General features: G+C 42.0%; 1 protein-coding gene and 1 pseudogene across 1 annotated transcript in view; one reads left to right on the top strand and one right to left on the bottom strand.

The window, feature by feature from the left end:
- The window catches only part of COLEC12 (collectin subfamily member 12), a 201,100-nt gene that overhangs the window by 116,138 nt on the left and 67,954 nt on the right, over window positions 1-17,008 (top strand). The gene's annotated exons all lie outside the window — the stretch shown is intronic.
- On the bottom strand, window positions 6,229-7,848 carry LOC119243814 (heat shock protein HSP 90-beta-like; annotated as a pseudogene).

Raw genomic sequence — 17,008 nt, 5'->3', positions numbered from 1 at the left:
TGTCCTGCTTTTGTGCACACAACCCATCCACCAGGGGATTCCCAGTCATACACCTGAAATGAGGAACAAACTTTAACTGGTGCTCAGCTTTGCGGGGTGGGATCCTTAACCCAGCTATGGGGCTAACTCTAATTCAACTACTGCTAAGACTCTTTACTAGGTGGAACATTTCATAGGGCAGGGCATCTCCCGCATTGTTGAGATCCCTGCCGGATTTTCTAACTGCAGTAGAAGATGCAGGGGGAGTCACCTCCTCACCGTGGCATCTTCTGGACACGGTTAACTGTCATAAGTCCCCTCTTTCATACTGTAATGTTGTGGTTTTGCTCTACATGTTCTGCCAGGGTATCTTTCTGAGTAGAATAGAATTTCAGAATCATACAAATGAGAGCTGGAGGGGCTCTGAAGGGTTGAATATACCCAAACTCTGGTTACACAGATGAGGAAACTATAAACTTTGGCAATGTAGTTGGACTCTACATTATTTGTGCCTTCCATTGTAATGTTCCTTCTGCTGTCTTAGCGTGGAATGGAGGCCTTTGTCAGAACCAAGGGTTAACGCCTCTGGAAGCGAGACTCCTTTCAGGCCTCTTGGGTGCTCTCAGATCTAGTCTCCATGTAACATGACCTTCAGCCTTCCTGTCTCTGGACCCTGAAGAGGAATCAAAGCTGTTATGAAACCTTATGTGACATGATGTGGTCAGCGCCACACCTCACAAATTATATTGAAGTAAGTTTTGGAGTATATTCCCATGCAGTACTTTATAGATTATCTCTAAGGGATAAGATAGGCCAACTTCAAGCCAGGAGGATGATTGTGGCTCTAAGGCCAATGCTGGAGCTAGCCCTGCCTGCTGCACCCAAACTTTTGATCCAAGACAATCCCAGAATACTGAGGACAAGTCCTTGGTGACAATTAAAAAGTATCTTTTCTGTTGATAATAATTGTACTTTCATGAGCAGCTGAAGAGCAAAGAACAGTTTGGCTTTTTGAAAACCTATTCTGTTTCCCTTGGAATTAGGTTCGAATCCTTGTAAGGAAGCCAAAGGGAACTGCATAACTTTGACAGAGTTGCTGGAGATTTTACAGAGAAATTATTTTAAAAGACCAGCCAGTAGGAGCAGTTAACAGATCTGCATAACTATAATGCAAATAAAGATTAGATTTCACTCATGAATTACTAATTTTAGATACCTAAATATTAAGACGAGTGAAGCAAGGCTCATTGTGCAATTTCATGCAGAAAATTTCATCAGTTTCTAGGCGAGAGTTTTTGGGTTGTGTTCAAAAAACATTCATGTGCAAGACGAAGTCTACATTCCACTAGTCCTTGCCTTGGGAGGGTCTAATGAGATTGATGTTCCCATGTAGATAAATCTGAAAATAAAATTCCATTAACTAATCTAGTCTTGATTTCACTAGGGATAAAGTATGCATTTTAACAAAATAAGGAAGGAAAGTTTGTTTTTCAGGAAGCTGGAACCATATGTTCCCAGATGCTGATTTGCTCCAAAACTCAGAGAAAGAAGGTTTAGGCTATTTCTTACATGCATGCATGTGCACGCGTGCACGCACACACACACACTGTAATTTCTTAAAACAACAACAAACCCTCCAAAATAATAAATGTTACCAGAACAATAATAAATAATGGCACAAATGCCCATCTTAAGAAACACAGTTGGTCACGTCTTGCACTGCACACCCATCGTCATGTGCTGAGCATTGCTTCCATGATTGAAGACACATTCTGGCAGTTAGAAACATCCACCACAGATTCAAGTGTGTGTCTCAGGATTCCAGGATCACAGTCTGCCAGTTGTTGACCATTAGTGACATAGCAAGTATCACTGAGTTCTGCACAATCTCTGGACTTGCATGATGCAACTGAAATATTACTTAGTATAAGAAAGTACCTGGGGTGAAATAACCCCTCAGGAAGCCTAATAAAGAAGGAAGGAAATGTGCCATTTAAAGTCCAAACTGCTTTCCTGAAGCATGGTCAAATCATACATGAAATACAATGGCCTTTCCATGCCAGAGGAGTAATAGCTCATTTCCTCTGCAAGCCCTGCACCCTTTTTTCCCTTAAGTTTTATTACACGTTTAAGTGTACATGATTGGTCATTCCAAGTGCATGAACTTAAGGCAGACTAAAAGGATCTATTTACCCTAGAAATGTAACACACAATTGGCATGGATTGGACTGAAAGCACTCCACTTTTTTCAGAGCAACCCGTGCTTCATTTCCTAGCACCCAGAGATCATCCACATTGGAACTTATCTGGGCACTTTCTGTTCTCCAGATACCCACTTGCCACTGTCTTTCTGTAGTTCCTTTCCTCCCTAACACAGCCAATAGACCTACACTGGGGAGAGAAATGGAGATGAAAAGGGTTAATCATTTGCGCTAATGGAAACCTGAAGGTCCATGCTAATACTTTGTCATGGGAGTGTCTATAGACTTTGAATAAATAGAGCCTCTCCAGTCTCCCCACCCCCACCCTTTAACAAGCATTGCTTGAGGATTGAGCCAAGAACAGGGGTCTGTTAAAGGTTGGTCTAGTTCCAAGCAAACTGTGAAACAGATGAAAATTAATTTCCCAAGTGCTCTACCACAATCCTCCCCACACATCTGCCCCAGGCCAAAGCAGAGTGACCTATTTCTTCTAAGTACTCAGCATCATCCCGAATTTACAACCAGTTGTAAGTTAAGTAGTGCTAAGGACTGAGCAAAGTACAGTTCTACTCCAGAGCATCTGTATTTAGCTAAACTGAAGCAAACAGTCTGCCAGGGAGACTCAGAGACAACCTCAAATGCAGGTAGAGTCCTTGCATGTTCCATTCATGTGTGTATCCCCAGGGCCTGACCCTCAGGAGTTCAATAAATATTTGCTAAATAGATGAATAAATTAGTGAGTGACATGACATGGGATGGCAGCTCGTGGTCTGTTTGACAAGAAAGGACTCAGCTAGCAGGAACAGCACGAGCAGGGGAGAGCTGCCAGCCAAGAGAGTAGCCTTTGGAGAAGTCAGTCTTTAGCCCACTTCCCTGCTGCCCACATCATGTGTTCACACTGGTGGTCCCCACCCTGGCCTTCTGTTGTTCAGTCTGCCGAAAGCATCATATTCTTGATCCGAGACCAGCAGAAAATATCCTCAACCTCAGACTTCATTGTGCATATTCCAGGATGGTATTTCAAGTGTTGATTTTTCTTGTTTTTTTTTTTTTTTGTTGGTTGGTTTGGTTGATTTTGCTTTTTATAAACAGCCTTGAGCTGCTGATAAAGTAGCCTGGTATGCATGGGTGGCCTTTCTGTGCTTGGCATTATTTGGACTTTCTCTGTTTTCTTAAATTGGTAACAAGATCACAGGAATTTGGATGTTTAGGTTAGGATTTAGGTCTGGATACTACATATAGACTGGCTTTTAATTCCTCTCTCCTTGTTGTATTATTTAAATCCATAGACACTTAGAGCCAGTATGTAAACACCTCCAAGAAGCACAAAAAGAAGCAGCACATGGAAAATAAGGTCAGAGCTGTCAGCTTCTATATACCCCCCTTCAGAAAAACCTGAAGATTTCATATCTTCATCCACATCTTCAGTTGGCTTCACTGTCAATTTTCTTCTCATTCCTTTTATAATTGTTGACTTTGAACTTTATGGAGGACAACTGAGTTAGATAGTTGAGTACATAAGCTAACTTGTAGTAAACTCTCCTAACTCTTACAAAACTTGAGTCTTCTTTTCCCATTCATGAGATTTTCCTGTCACTGACCTTGCTAAGTCAGCCACCTCCACTTTCCCCAGTTCACCACCCCTAAGTTGGAACCTGCTAAATGTACAGAACTACTTCTGGGGTCAGAGAGATGTTCATGCATGAGAGAAGCCCTGGGTCAGGACCATTTATTTTCAAGCATCAGAGAAGTCTTCACTGGTAAAATTGGAAAAATCTGCTGATCTTGTGTTTTGGGGAAAGCAGAATTTGCTGCTAGTTCTTTTCACCTTGATGGTAGTTGCTTTTCTTGGATAAAGTAGGAATCCCCCTCAAACTAGAAATTATGACCCTTGAGACTGAAAATGAACATTGTAAGTTCTAATTTTTTCAAACCTGGAATGGGGTGACAAAGTCAATTTATTGACGGTGATAGGACTAGAGAAAAAAAGCCCTTCTCCAGTGGTTTACTTCCATGCTTTCAGGAATTAACTGTGGAGGAGAGACATGGAAAACAGGCCTTGCCTAATTTTTTTTCTTTTTCTAAACTTTAAAAATTAGGTCATATACTTAACTTGCTCTCCTTTGGAGGTATTTAACACACCTGGACATATTTAGTATCTAACTTTGCCTTGTTAGAAAGTTCTCTAAACAAGAAATGATGTCAATATGGAATCCATTGTAAAATTATCTTTTTTCTGTCAGCCCCCAAACTCTCACTTCTTCCTGACTGTATATTAAACCTAATTGAATGAATAGGCAAGTCTTTAATCTTCATGTTCTCAAGTTCAAAGACAGAGTGTATTCCGAGCCTGGTTACTTGCACCTGACTAAATGGTTTTACCTGTTGTATTATCTAGTTTTAACCTCCACAAAATAGACAGGTGTCTTAAAAAGACTTATAAAGTAATTGTGGATTAAATAATTATGGACCCCAGAAAAGCAAAGACACAAAAATGATAGAAGTAGCACTTCTGTTACTCCTGCTGTTTGGCAACCACATGGCAACGTTACAGTGTTACAACACAAAACAGGGATTCTCTAATTTGATTTGCCAGGTAGTTGGCCAAAATAAACATCCAAAATTATTTAAAATATTACTAGGGAATATGGATGGAAATTTGCATTTTTGTTATGATAAATCTCTAAGTATATTTTGTGTCTTGACTATTGAGAATTATATTAGCTTCTGTAGATAATTTATAAAGAATATAAATTATAAAGGAAATAAGGAAATCGGGGGTATATGTTTAAAATGCATAGAACCCGCTGCTCTAGGAAATGGCATCTACTAAGATTGATGCTCAGAGGTTGGTGGCATTGTCTAAGATAGGGGGAGTGGCTTTAAAGGGCAGGCTTGTCTGCAAACAAAGTCTGAGGGATGATAGGAGGCCCTGGTGCAAAGTAAAGAACTTGCAGGACTTATTGTTAAACCAGGAGAACGGGAAAGATCCATTTTCCCAGATATTTACAGAACTCAGGAAGCATCTAGGGAACGTAAACACAAACTCAGCAAAGGAACTAGTTCCATCTGGAAGTTAGTTCTAGAGCAAACTGCATGTTCATTCAGAGAACACAGACAAAAGCGTATGATAGATCTTGTTTCAAACCTTTGGCCTCTTGCATTTCATTATGAGACCTTTTCTAGTTAAGGCAAACAAACCTTAGAACTTCCACCATTTTCAAAGGTTGCTGGAAAGAAAAGGCCCATGAACTCTTTCCAGGGCTCTTGTACAGGTTTTGCTCTACAGAAAGGATCCCAAAGGGTTGGGTGCACTTGGCGGGGGCACTTTTTTCTCACTTGCACAAAAGCATCTAAATTGACCCATCATGGATACAGTCTTCCCATGAATGTTGAAAGAGCAGCCAAAATTAGAAAAAAAAAATCCAATAGACAGAAATGCTTAAATCTCATGAATATTTACTTTCTTGTATAAAACTGCATTGTCTTTATTTTGCATAATTTATTTTCTAAACAAAATAGCGGGCCTCCCCGGTAAGCTGCCTGCAGCCTCTGCGGCGCCGGTTTGATCCCCAGCTGCTCCCCGGCCACCGGAGGAGGGTCCCACATGGCACGCAGACCTCTCCTGCCGCCCGCTGCTCCCCTCAGCAGTGTACTTCAGTCCTTCTGCCTGCTCTGCTCCCCGCTCTGGCTCTGGTGAATTCTCTCACCCTCCTGTGCTTCTGACTGTACCCAGTGCTTGTATAAACAAACAAACAAACAAACCAATAAATAAATAAATCTTTTAAAAAAATAGCAATACACAACATCAAAACCACTGTCAATGTCTGAGGGGTAGGGTTTGAGACCTTTCCATCTTGTCTTAGGAAAGACACCAATGGAAAAAGCACTAGATGTCAGCAGAGAGACCCAGGTGGGCAGGGCCGCGCACGGCTACTGAGGAAGATATGAGGACCTTATAAAAAGGGTACAAGTCTCCAAGTAGAAGCTCCTAGTTTACTTCTTCCATTCAATATGCATCTCAACCCCTGAAGGGGGGAAGGGATCTCATTAGGAACAGCAGCAGTGGGCTGCTTCCATTTTCTTCTTTTCATCCTCAGGCAGCTCCAGGTCTTCCTTAGTAACTGAGACCAGGTTCTTCCCGTCAAACTCTGTGAGCTGCTGCATTCAATTCTCAGCAATAGGCTGCATCACATACAGCACCTCGAAATCCCACTTTCACACTCCCTCCACAAAGGCACATTGCCCAGATCTTTGTTCTCACCAGTGATGTAATATATGAACTTCTGTTTCTCCTGCATGTGAGAGACATATTCTGAAAGAAAAGTCATGTCTTCTTCAGACTGGGAGGTATGAGCAGAACCTTAAAAAAGCACTGCCGATTAGTAGAATTTTCATCAATTCCAAGCTTCAGGGTTTTGGAGAATGCCTCATAAAATTTCTTATAGTTCTTGTCTTCTGCAGCTCAGAGAAGTGCTCGATGTACTTCTTAACAGTGTCTTTGTGAACGACCTTGAAGATTTTGCTCTTCTGGAACATTTCTTGAGAGATGTTCAGGGGCATATCTTCAGAGTCAACCACACCATGGATGAAATTTAGATGGTCTGGTATCAACTCATCACAGCTATCCACACAACAGACATAGAATTTGATGTTGTTGTTTATCTTCTTGTTTTCTAAAAGGCAGAAGGGAACCAGATGTGGAATGAATAACAGTGGCCTAAGTTCCAACTCATCTTCTTCAAAGTGGTCTTCCCAGTCATTGGTTAGGCTCTTATAGAACTTTCCATGTTCCTGCTGGGTGATGTTATCAGGGTTTCTTGGCCTAGTCTTTTTCAGTTCCTGATCAAAATATTTCTCCTTAATCTTCTTGGGTTGTTTTTTTGTTTTGTATTCCTTACCATTATCATCTTCCTCACCTGAGCCCATGTCTTTAATTTTGTGCTTTTCTTCATCTTTATCGTCTCATTTTTTCCACCTTTCTCTTCCCCTACCTCATCATCACTGATTTCTCTCCCTCTTGTCCAAATAGTGATGGGCTAATCTATGAACTGTAAATGCTTCTTTACCACTTCTTTAACTCGACTCTCCTCTAGGTACTCTCTCTGGTCTTGCATAAGGTGGAGAATCACTTTGGTGTCCTGGCCAATTGGCTCACCGTGGTCAGTACCCACAGTGAAGGACCCCTTAGCAGAAGACTCCCAGGCGTACCGATTATCATCATAGAGCTTCATTATCACAACCACTTTCTCTGCAGCCAGGTAGGCAGAATAAAAGCCAACACCAAATTGCTCATTCATAGCGATATCTGCACCAGCCTGAAGAGCCTCCACAAATCCTTTAGTAGTAGGATCACCAATGGTTCCCAGGTTATACATAAGATCAGCCTTGGTCGTGCCAAGGCCTGTGTCCACCAGAGTCAGGGTACATTCCTGCGGATTGGGGATGCTGGAAATTGTCAGGTCTTTACCACTGTCCAACTTGGGAGGGTCTATTAGGCTCTCATAATGAATCTTGTCCAAGGTATCAGAAGCATTACTGATCAGCTCCCAAAGAAAATTTTCTTGTTGGAAAAGAAGGCATTGATGATGAGAAATATAAATTGGGCACATTCTGCCTGGAAGGCAAAAGTTTCCTCCTCCTCTCGAGGGTGCAATTCCTCAGTCATCTTAAATGAGAAGTGCTACAAATATTAGAGAGTAGTGTGGGTAGGGAATGTGTCCAACTCATGTGCTCTAAGTTGCACAGGGGTGACTCAAGAGAGCTGAACTTTTACTTTTCAACCCAAAGTATTATTTTGAGTAGGCCCAGGTAAAGAAGGTTCACAATGCACTCACCTTCAGTGTTGTTAGATAAGCTTTTTGACATCCAATTGGATGGTGGAAAGAAGCAATGTGAAAAGCATATTGCAGTCACCAAAATCCATCCAGGAGTCTGCAGGATTGAGGAAAAGAAAGCACATTGATTTTGTTTTGTGACCAAGAATTTTTGAGTTTCATGAATAGCGTTTGTTTCCAGAAACTAATGAGCTATGTGTTCTCATTTATTGCCTGCTGCTACTCTTTGCTGAAATACACTGGCTTTGGAGTCCTCAACTGGCTAAGGAGGATGGTTAGCTGAGATTGAGGCTGAGAAGTGAAAAGGGAGCTCATTGGAGGCTGAAGAGGGTGCACCTCTATCTACAAAGCTGGTAGCGAAGTTATCACCCAGGCAGTCGGAGAGCCCAGAACAGCTCCTTGGCAGTTCCCTCCATCGCCGTGTGCTCTGGGTTGCAGAGCGCCTGTAAATTGCCCAGTAATGGCTGGTGCCTCAGCAGGAATAAACATGTGCTTTGAGTTTTCCAAATGAGTCAGACGCACGCTGCAAGATAAATGCTGATTGCAAGCAGATGTGACATGTGCTTTTCAAGAGGGACTGACAGAAAGGGACCGTGCCCTGGGATCTTCCACACTCTTTGAGATGATGGACTGACATTTAATGGAGTCTGGTCCCTTAACATGAAACATTGGGTAGTGGGTGATTTTTTCCCCCTCCCTTCTTTCTTTCCATAAGAGGAATCTACATTTTAAGCCCTAAATGTAAACGTGTTCTGGCTCCAATTTGTCGGCTGACTCTAATCGCCTCAAACTTATATAAACTCTAGGTGAGTAATTTCCCCAAGTACAGTGCCCCCTTGGAATGTGGTGCTGTGAACTCAGATTAAACTTTTAACCTCACATTTTTCTGGTAAGGATTATTATCCATGTTTTTATTGTTTAAAAAAGGCAATGAGAAACTCAAAAATGTCTAGTGTTCTTTCTGCGGTTGGGTTGGGACACCTCTCATGAGCCTTTTCCCTGTGCTGAGCATGCCCAGGGATGGTGGATACACTTGGCCTCCCTGTGAAAGGGTGAGTCTGTCGTGCCAGAATTGAAATTACAATAAACACTCTTGTCTTCCCTATGACACCCCCAACCAAATTGTGAAATGTTTGCAGGGTCCTGCTCTCTCCCAGCTCAACTGCAAAAATCTGGGGTATCTTTTTGCTGATGCATACCATAACCCAGTTGCCAAGTGACAAACATAACACACTCATCAGCAGAGCAGGAGGCCAAGTCCTAATTTCTGCTGCATTTTCCCTGCATTCTGCCACACTTGGCTTTCACTAACCTCATCTTCCAACAACTGGGTCAACATATGCTGAGCTCCCCTAGAGTCTTTGACAGAGCCAGCCCCAGATGCCAAGCTTGAAGGTATGATCTCTCTCTCTGTAACCTCAGTCCCCATCCCTGCCCAGTTAATCACTTGCTCACACCTTCAAATGAGTGTTACTCCACTATAGGGTATTTTTTCCCTGTCTTGGCATTGATGTGAAAACAGCAGGCTGACTTATTCTCCCAGGAGTGTCTAGTTATTATACTTAGTTTTTGTTTGATGGGTACCAAGAGACAACTGGCATGGTATCCTGGAAGAACCGCAGGCTGGGATTCAGGAATTGGTTCTGCTGCCACTCGGTATGTAGCCTTGGGCAGGTCAGCATTTCTGAAAGCACCTTAGTTTATCTATCTGTAAAGTGGGATATTAGACTCAGTGATCTTCTAGTGGAAAAGTAACGATCTCATTCATTTTAATGTAAAGTTTCGAGGAAAGCAAACTCCAAGCCAGTGGTGAAAATGGGCAAGTGTCAAGGTAGAAAGCAGACTGCCCACCATGTGGAACATCATCTCTGCAATGCCTGTCTAATATGTTTTTATGCAACATTCTGCTGTAAACACTGTAATGCTATTTTTATGTTCTATTTTATCATTCACTGGATATTTCAGATTCTTAAACAAATGAGAAACATACTATATTCTGGCACTGGGAGGACAAGGGAGGCTGTGGTAGCATCATTTCCACGCCATTGTTTGGAAAATTGATTGAATAATTGGTTTCTTGTGTTCACTTTCCTCAGCATTTATATGCATTTTTACACTCGCCATGCACCCAGCACCCCAGGTTGCCTCCCACCCCCACATCTGGGCCCCTCTTTCCTATGGAATCAGAACATATCAGGTGCACCTTTTTATGTTCCTGGCTTCATCTGATTGCTGTTCTGTTCTCATCAGTGACAAACAGCTGGAATTTGACCAAGTTCTCAAATGCCTGCAGCAAATGTTGGCCATAGGGAAGCATCCCTGTATTCCTGTCTCCTGAAGAACATTTGAGGGTAGGACGATTAAGGTCTGCTCTGAGGAAGGACTGATGCGACCTTGTTATCCCAAACTCGAAAAGACACCAGCATCTGCACCACCAGCAACCACCCCAACAATCCACATGCAAGTACTGAGATGGCATGTTTGTTACCAAGGTTGGGAACTGAATGCATGGGTCCCAGGTGCTGGTGCTGAAAGAGGAGTATAATTTACTCATGAATTATGTAAACATTTGTGGAGCAACTATTGGATATCTGGAACTGTGGTTAGACATTGGAGATAACAAAGGAAAATGCAATTGGCACTGCCTTCGAAAAGTTTATGATCTCACAAAGGATACAATATATATACATGGTCTACTGAAATATAGTGTAAGTGCCACATTGGTATTATGAATAAAAAGCTATATGAAACAGAGATAGGAGCTATGAGTTGTGATAGGATTTCACTGGGCTAACAGATAGGCAAAGGGTATTCCAGGAAGAGGAGCCTGCACAAGCAGTTGCAGAACAACATGAAAAGGACACAGATTCAAGGTATGAAGAGGGTTAGTGTGGTTGGATCATGGATTTGGATTCATGGGAGAGAGTGGGAAAAGATAAGGCTGGAAAGCCCTTTTGGCTTCTGGAAGACCATGAAGAGTTAATGTTCTCAAAAGGATTTAGTGGAATTTACAGGAGCAGATAATGTATAAAGAAGAAATTAAAATGTAGGAAATATAAAGGATAAAAAATAATAAGACCATGAACAGTTAGTTGTTGATATACAATTTACATAGTGATAGTTGTTAGAGATGGAACAAAAATTTGAGCTTCCTAGATGCCAAAGCAAAAAGGGAGATGTGAACTTTGCTGTGCCCATATGGAAAAAAGTAGTTTCTCAGGAGAAAAAAGGCTTTTGATGGAATGAAAAGCCAAGGGACATTTCTCTGTTGGTTCTCATCAAAGGCACAGTGTGGTGGAAATATTTTCAGCATTATCCCTATCCTCGCAATCTTTGTAGGACTGTTACTTGAAATATCCCTCAATGTAAGCCAATGGCATACTGCCAAAGCATAACTCAGTAAAAGGAGCTCTACATAAGGCCAGAAAGATTCAGTCTAAGCCTGCTAGTTTTTGATGGTTTATTTTGATGTGCAACTAGAATTTAGGGTATCTGGAGGAATAGAAGTCCCCCATATCTTTTAGGCAATCATCCATGAATATTATTTCATACAATGGGGCCCTTAAAAAATATGAACAGCAGACAGTGAACTTGAGCTTCTATCCATTGGCAAAGACCTGAAGTACAAAGGAGTTTGAACTCTGGGTTATGTAATAAAGAAAAATCTTGTTCATAATGTTTAATCATGGATAGAAAATAATTGGTCATCTTGGACAATAGTACAACCCCATGGCTCAGCTCAAACTAACCTGGAAATAGGGTTGGATTACTAAGTAGATTTCCCTGATGTGACAGCACGTGTCTGCTGTGAACTCTAAGTTGAAGGTGGGTGCATAATATGCCCTTGCATTATAGAAATAAAGAAATACTTGTGGGTGGAGAATCTTTTGAGATATGGCCCTTTTCCATAGCAGCAGAAGCAGTTGTGTGAAGCACAAACCCAGGTCTAAAGGCTGTGTGATTGTGGGTAGGTTTTTTTTTTTTTTCCTCAGAAGTAATATTTGCAAATGTCACTGAAACTAAGAGAGTAAGTTTTCACCAAACAAAGAACAAATCCCACATAGTTTTGCATTTTACGACTTGTAAAATATATTCTCATCATTCTCATCAGTTATCTAATTTGAATTGCATAAAAACCATGAGCAAGACTGTTATTATTATCCCATCATACAGATGAGAAAACTAAGTCCTCATCAACATGATGTGGCTGTAAGGGTGGGGGAACCAGAATTGTAACCCAGGCCTTAGATTTTAATTCAGTGCTTTTCTACCTTCCCAAGGTCAGTAGTTTCCCAAAGGAATACTGGATTATAGGGCCTGATAACCATGCTTAGCAGCCACCAGCATACCATAGCATTTATTGGAAAAAACTTGAAAATACTGTAGGTATTCCAGTGCTTCCTGCAATTAACTCAGGAAAAAGGAGAAGTGCTAAAGTGATGCAACGCAAGCATTCCCTGGTTCCTAGAGCTCATGCATGGCCCCAGGGACACACTAGCCAAATAAAATGAGAAGGGTTGCTTTTTCTTCCCTCTATTTAACAAACATAGAAAGTATGTTGCCAGGCCTCCCTGGCGGTGTAGGGGTTAAGTCTCAGCACTAGCACCTAGCCTGAGTTTGATGCCAGGCGAGAACTAACCCACATATGGTGCAGCAGACCTCTCTTATCTGGCCCGCTGCTCGCCTTACCAGCATATTTCACTAGATCTGCCTTTTCTGCTCCCCATTCTGTCTCTGGTGTATCCTCTCACACCCCACACCTCTGGCCTACACCCCAGTTCCTCTACGCAAAAAATAATTTAAAAAAATAACCCACAAAGTGTGTTGCCATGTATGATCAGGTGAATGTGTGTGTTCTCAGTATAATGAAAGAATCGTTTCACAGTGTGGAAACTTCAAATAATCTTACCTGTTAATATTCAGTGACCATATCTTCCCAAAGGTACTTATTCACTGTAAATATAAGGATCAAAATGAACTGTGTATGTTGTAATAATTGCTTCTCTGAGTACTCTACTTAAGTAAAAGTAAACTCTTACCTTTTCCTACCTACTTTTTCATTGAACTTCTAAAAAACTAACTTGTATCTAGTTATTTTGGTGTGGAATGGATAATTTGCAGGAAATAGACTGTTTTCTCTTGGTCCCCCTGAAAATATAAAGATGGGAGGTAAAATTCAGATATCGATGCCACCACTGGCATAATTAAATTGTAAAGTAGTATCCCAATCTTTATACTTTTTTTTTTTATAGAGGCATGTTTTATTTATTTATTTGTTTGTTTGTTTGTTTGTTTATACATGCACTGGGTATAGTCAGAAGCGCGGGAGGGTGAGAGAATTCACCAGAGCCAGAGCGGGGAGCAGAGCAGGCAGAAGGACCTAAGTACACTGCTGAGGGGAGCAGCGGGCGGCAGGAGAGGTCTGCGCGCCATGTGGGACCCTCCTCTGGTGGCCGGGGAGCAGCCGGGGATTGAACCAGCGCCGCAGAGGCCGCAGGCAGCTTCGCAACCCAGCGCTCAACCGCTGCGCCACCGGGGAGGCCCAGTATCCCAATCTTTAAAGATAGACTCTCCTCCTCAGGATCAGCAAGAGTACTTATAACCAGATAGTCACAGGTGCTAAAGAGATGATCTTAATATAGCACCAATAAAAAAAATAAATAACTTGGCCTCCCCTGGTGGCGCAGCGGTTGAACGCTGGGCTGCGAAGCTGCCCACAGCCTCTGCAGCGCTGTTTCGATCCCCGGCTGGCCGGCGAGGGTCTCACATGGCATACAGACCTCTCCTGCCGCGCACACTGCTCCCCCCAGCAGTGTATTTTGTCAGTCTGCCTGTTCTGCTTCCTGCTCTGTCTCTGGTGAATCCTCTCACCCTCCCGCGCTTCTGACTGTACCCAGTGCTTGTATAAATAAATAAAACATATAAAAAAATAAAATCTTTAAAAAAAATTACTCATTTCTGCCAAGGAGGGTATTCCAGTTCTCAGTGGCATTAGCAGACCTGATGACTTGGTACATGTGCACACACTGAAAAACTGAAAAGTAACTCATTACAGCTACTTGCCAAAGGTTTCCAAAAGCAACCCATCCCCAAATTGAATAGGTTAAAATGTTCCAGAATGTTAATTCCTGCTTGCTTCTGTTTAGGCACACACCTTACCAGTCACCCCTTTCCAGTGGGCACCTGCACATACTCTTAAAATAAGAGGATATCATCATCTCCTAAGTCTCTTTTAGTTCAAAACACAGAGTTTTGGAAGTTTAGGGAGACTGGGTTTGTAATATGAAAGTAAGTACACACCTATGAGTCACCTTCTCTCCACATCGTTAGAGACGGTCCATGTTCAGTCAGGGGGAATGAGACCCTCTGACAAACCTGAGACTAGTTTGGGAAACCTATTGTTTAGAAATGGCTTTGCAGTGAAGCTGGAAATTCAGATTTTTTTTTTAAAGATTTATTTTATTTATACAAGAACCGGGGTACAGGTCAGATGCACGGGAGGGTGAGAGGATTCACCCAAGACAGAGTGGGGAACAGAACAGGCAGACTGATGAAATACACTGCTGAGGGGAGCAGCGGGCGAGACAGGAGAGGTCTGCTCACCATGTGGGTTGCTCTGCGGCTGGCAGGGATAGAACCAACACTGCAGAGGCTGCGGACAGCTTCACAGCACTGCGTTCAACCACCTGCACCACCAGGGAGGCCCCTGGAAATTCAGATTTAAAAAGAGCGAAAGAAAAGAGTAAGAGTAAAAGAAAAAGGAGAGGAACCAGTTCTCTGTCAACACACAGCTGCCCACAGCTACCAACACAGCTCCTCCTGACAAACATTGGTTAGTTGGGACTAACAGACGATGCCTGTCCCAACAAGGCGGCAGACGAGGAGTGTGCCAGGTCCTTATATGACCTTTGCTGAACAGTGACATTCAGAAAAAAGGGAATGAATTCTTAACTCCTGGGGATTATAATCCATGCACTAAAAGAGTTGTTGCTTCTGTTGTTTTTACTCCATTAGCACTGAAAAGAATCATTTGCTGAATGACACTGAGTGCCCTCAAATAGTTAATGGAGCATCTCCCCAAAAATCTGAGTCATAGAGTAGTTCCTGCTTTGAAAGTTTCTACTCCAGGTTTCTCTTGACTTTTGCAAAAAATAGCTCCTAGGAGGAGAGGCATCGGCCATTTCTGCTCCCTAACAGACTGGTGTTTGGACAGCAGGGCTGGCTTCCCTTCCTAGATTTTGGGAGCACCTGAGGCCAGCACTTGAGAAATGCAGATGTGATTTGGCAGAGCACTCATGGTTGCTGGGAACTGCCTCAACTGGAGATGTCATCCTGTGAAGTCTATCTCTGTGTGTTTGGCCATGTTTGTTTTTATTTGTACTTTTAATGTTAGAGAAAATTCCATGACGATATTATCTTTGGTCTTCCCACTAGAATACATGTCAGTCATCAGAAAGCTGTGGATGAGGTTTATGGGTACTGTAGCAGAAAATGAATTTGCATTTGTGAACTGATCTGTGAGTGTGACTTTGACCACAAATGAGGTTTCTATACCCATTGGTTGGACTTGGGGATTAGCAGTTTCTCACAAGTGCTATGCCAAGTGTCCAGAGCCATTCTTCAGGTTTGAGTCTGTGAGTGGCACCAAGTGAGCTTGAATCTCTTGGAAGCAGGGGGAGAAGTTGGGGTGATTATCCTGAATTGGTGGAGGAAGATCAGGGATTTGTTATTTGTATTTGTTATCAAGTTTAGATTTAAAAAGCCTTAATGGGGTTACTGTTACAGTATCTTGGGGAATTTCCATTTCGTACATCAGGTCTTTTGAATAACATTGTCTTTTAATTCAATATTTTTTCATTATAATGTTTATAAGAATAAAACAGTCTTGGCCAACATTAAGCAAAATGACTGATTCTAGACCTGCTTTGTTCTTAGAAGAAACTATTGAGGTCATTAAGGGAAGCGTTAATTTATACATAACACTGTCTTTTCGTTACTGCATAGTATTCTATAGCATGGCTCTGTGTGTGTGTGTGTGAAATGGATATATATCTTTTCAAATTCTGCCTGAATTAACTTCCTTCCCAAAGTCACATTGACTCAAAGTCTATCAATTTTAAACTCCATTATATTAATGAGCTCATCTTTTAAGTACTTGTTAAGACTCTTGGGAGAGATGTGGTGAGTTGCTCTACCTTCACGCTAAATTGTGGATAATGCAGTCAGGGTTCCTTCATTCTTACACCTGATTTATACACTCTCCAGGAGTGTTTGTTATATAAGGAAGGGGATACTTGGAACCTAGGAAAACTGGGAAGAAGATACCAAGTTAGGTGCTTCGATTAACTGGCAGGCATGTCAGTACATGGGGACTGAAAGAAGCATTCAGGAGAAAGAAGACAGTGCCTAGCAGGAGAAGAACTCCAAAGATAAACTACTTGTGGTGTTGAAAATGTAAATAAGCTGCCCCTGCTTTGAGGAGGGAAGGTGTGCACTTTCCCAAGGGCTTCCTGACCTGAAAGGGATTAATGGTAGGTGAGAATTTTATGAGTACATTGCAAATAATTGATGTATTTACTCCTCAAGTTTTTGTGAGACTCAGATTTTGTGGCAAAACCTGGCTTTTATGACACAATTAGTTCATATCCCATCATTGCTGGGTGCCTTCCAGTTGTTTCCCCAACCTTCCGTTTCTGTGACATAACAGCTCTCAGCCATGGGTGGCCACAGGTAATTGATGAAATGGCTTCAGTAGATTAGAACTGGAGTTTACAAACTTCACTGGATATGAGGTGGCATTTGGAGAGACCCACATACAGACAAAAACTCTAAGAGAATCTCTTCATAGAGAGGCTGGGGGACGATGCTTTCTCAGACTTGGAAGCCATGTAAGCATCTGTCGTAATGATGGCGCCACACTAATGAAGACTAATGACCGAACAGCCCATTGTCAATGATCCAATTAGGTGAATTTAGTTTGAGTTTATACAG

This window comes from Talpa occidentalis, unplaced genomic scaffold (assembly GCF_014898055.3).
Source record: "Talpa occidentalis isolate TD23 unplaced genomic scaffold, MPIMG_talOcc4v2.1 talOcc4.13, whole genome shotgun sequence".
Classification (NCBI taxonomy): domain Eukaryota; kingdom Metazoa; phylum Chordata; class Mammalia; order Eulipotyphla; family Talpidae; genus Talpa; species Talpa occidentalis.
The sequence above is the reverse complement of the archived record's forward strand: the minus strand, read 5'-3'. Positions and strand labels throughout refer to the sequence as shown.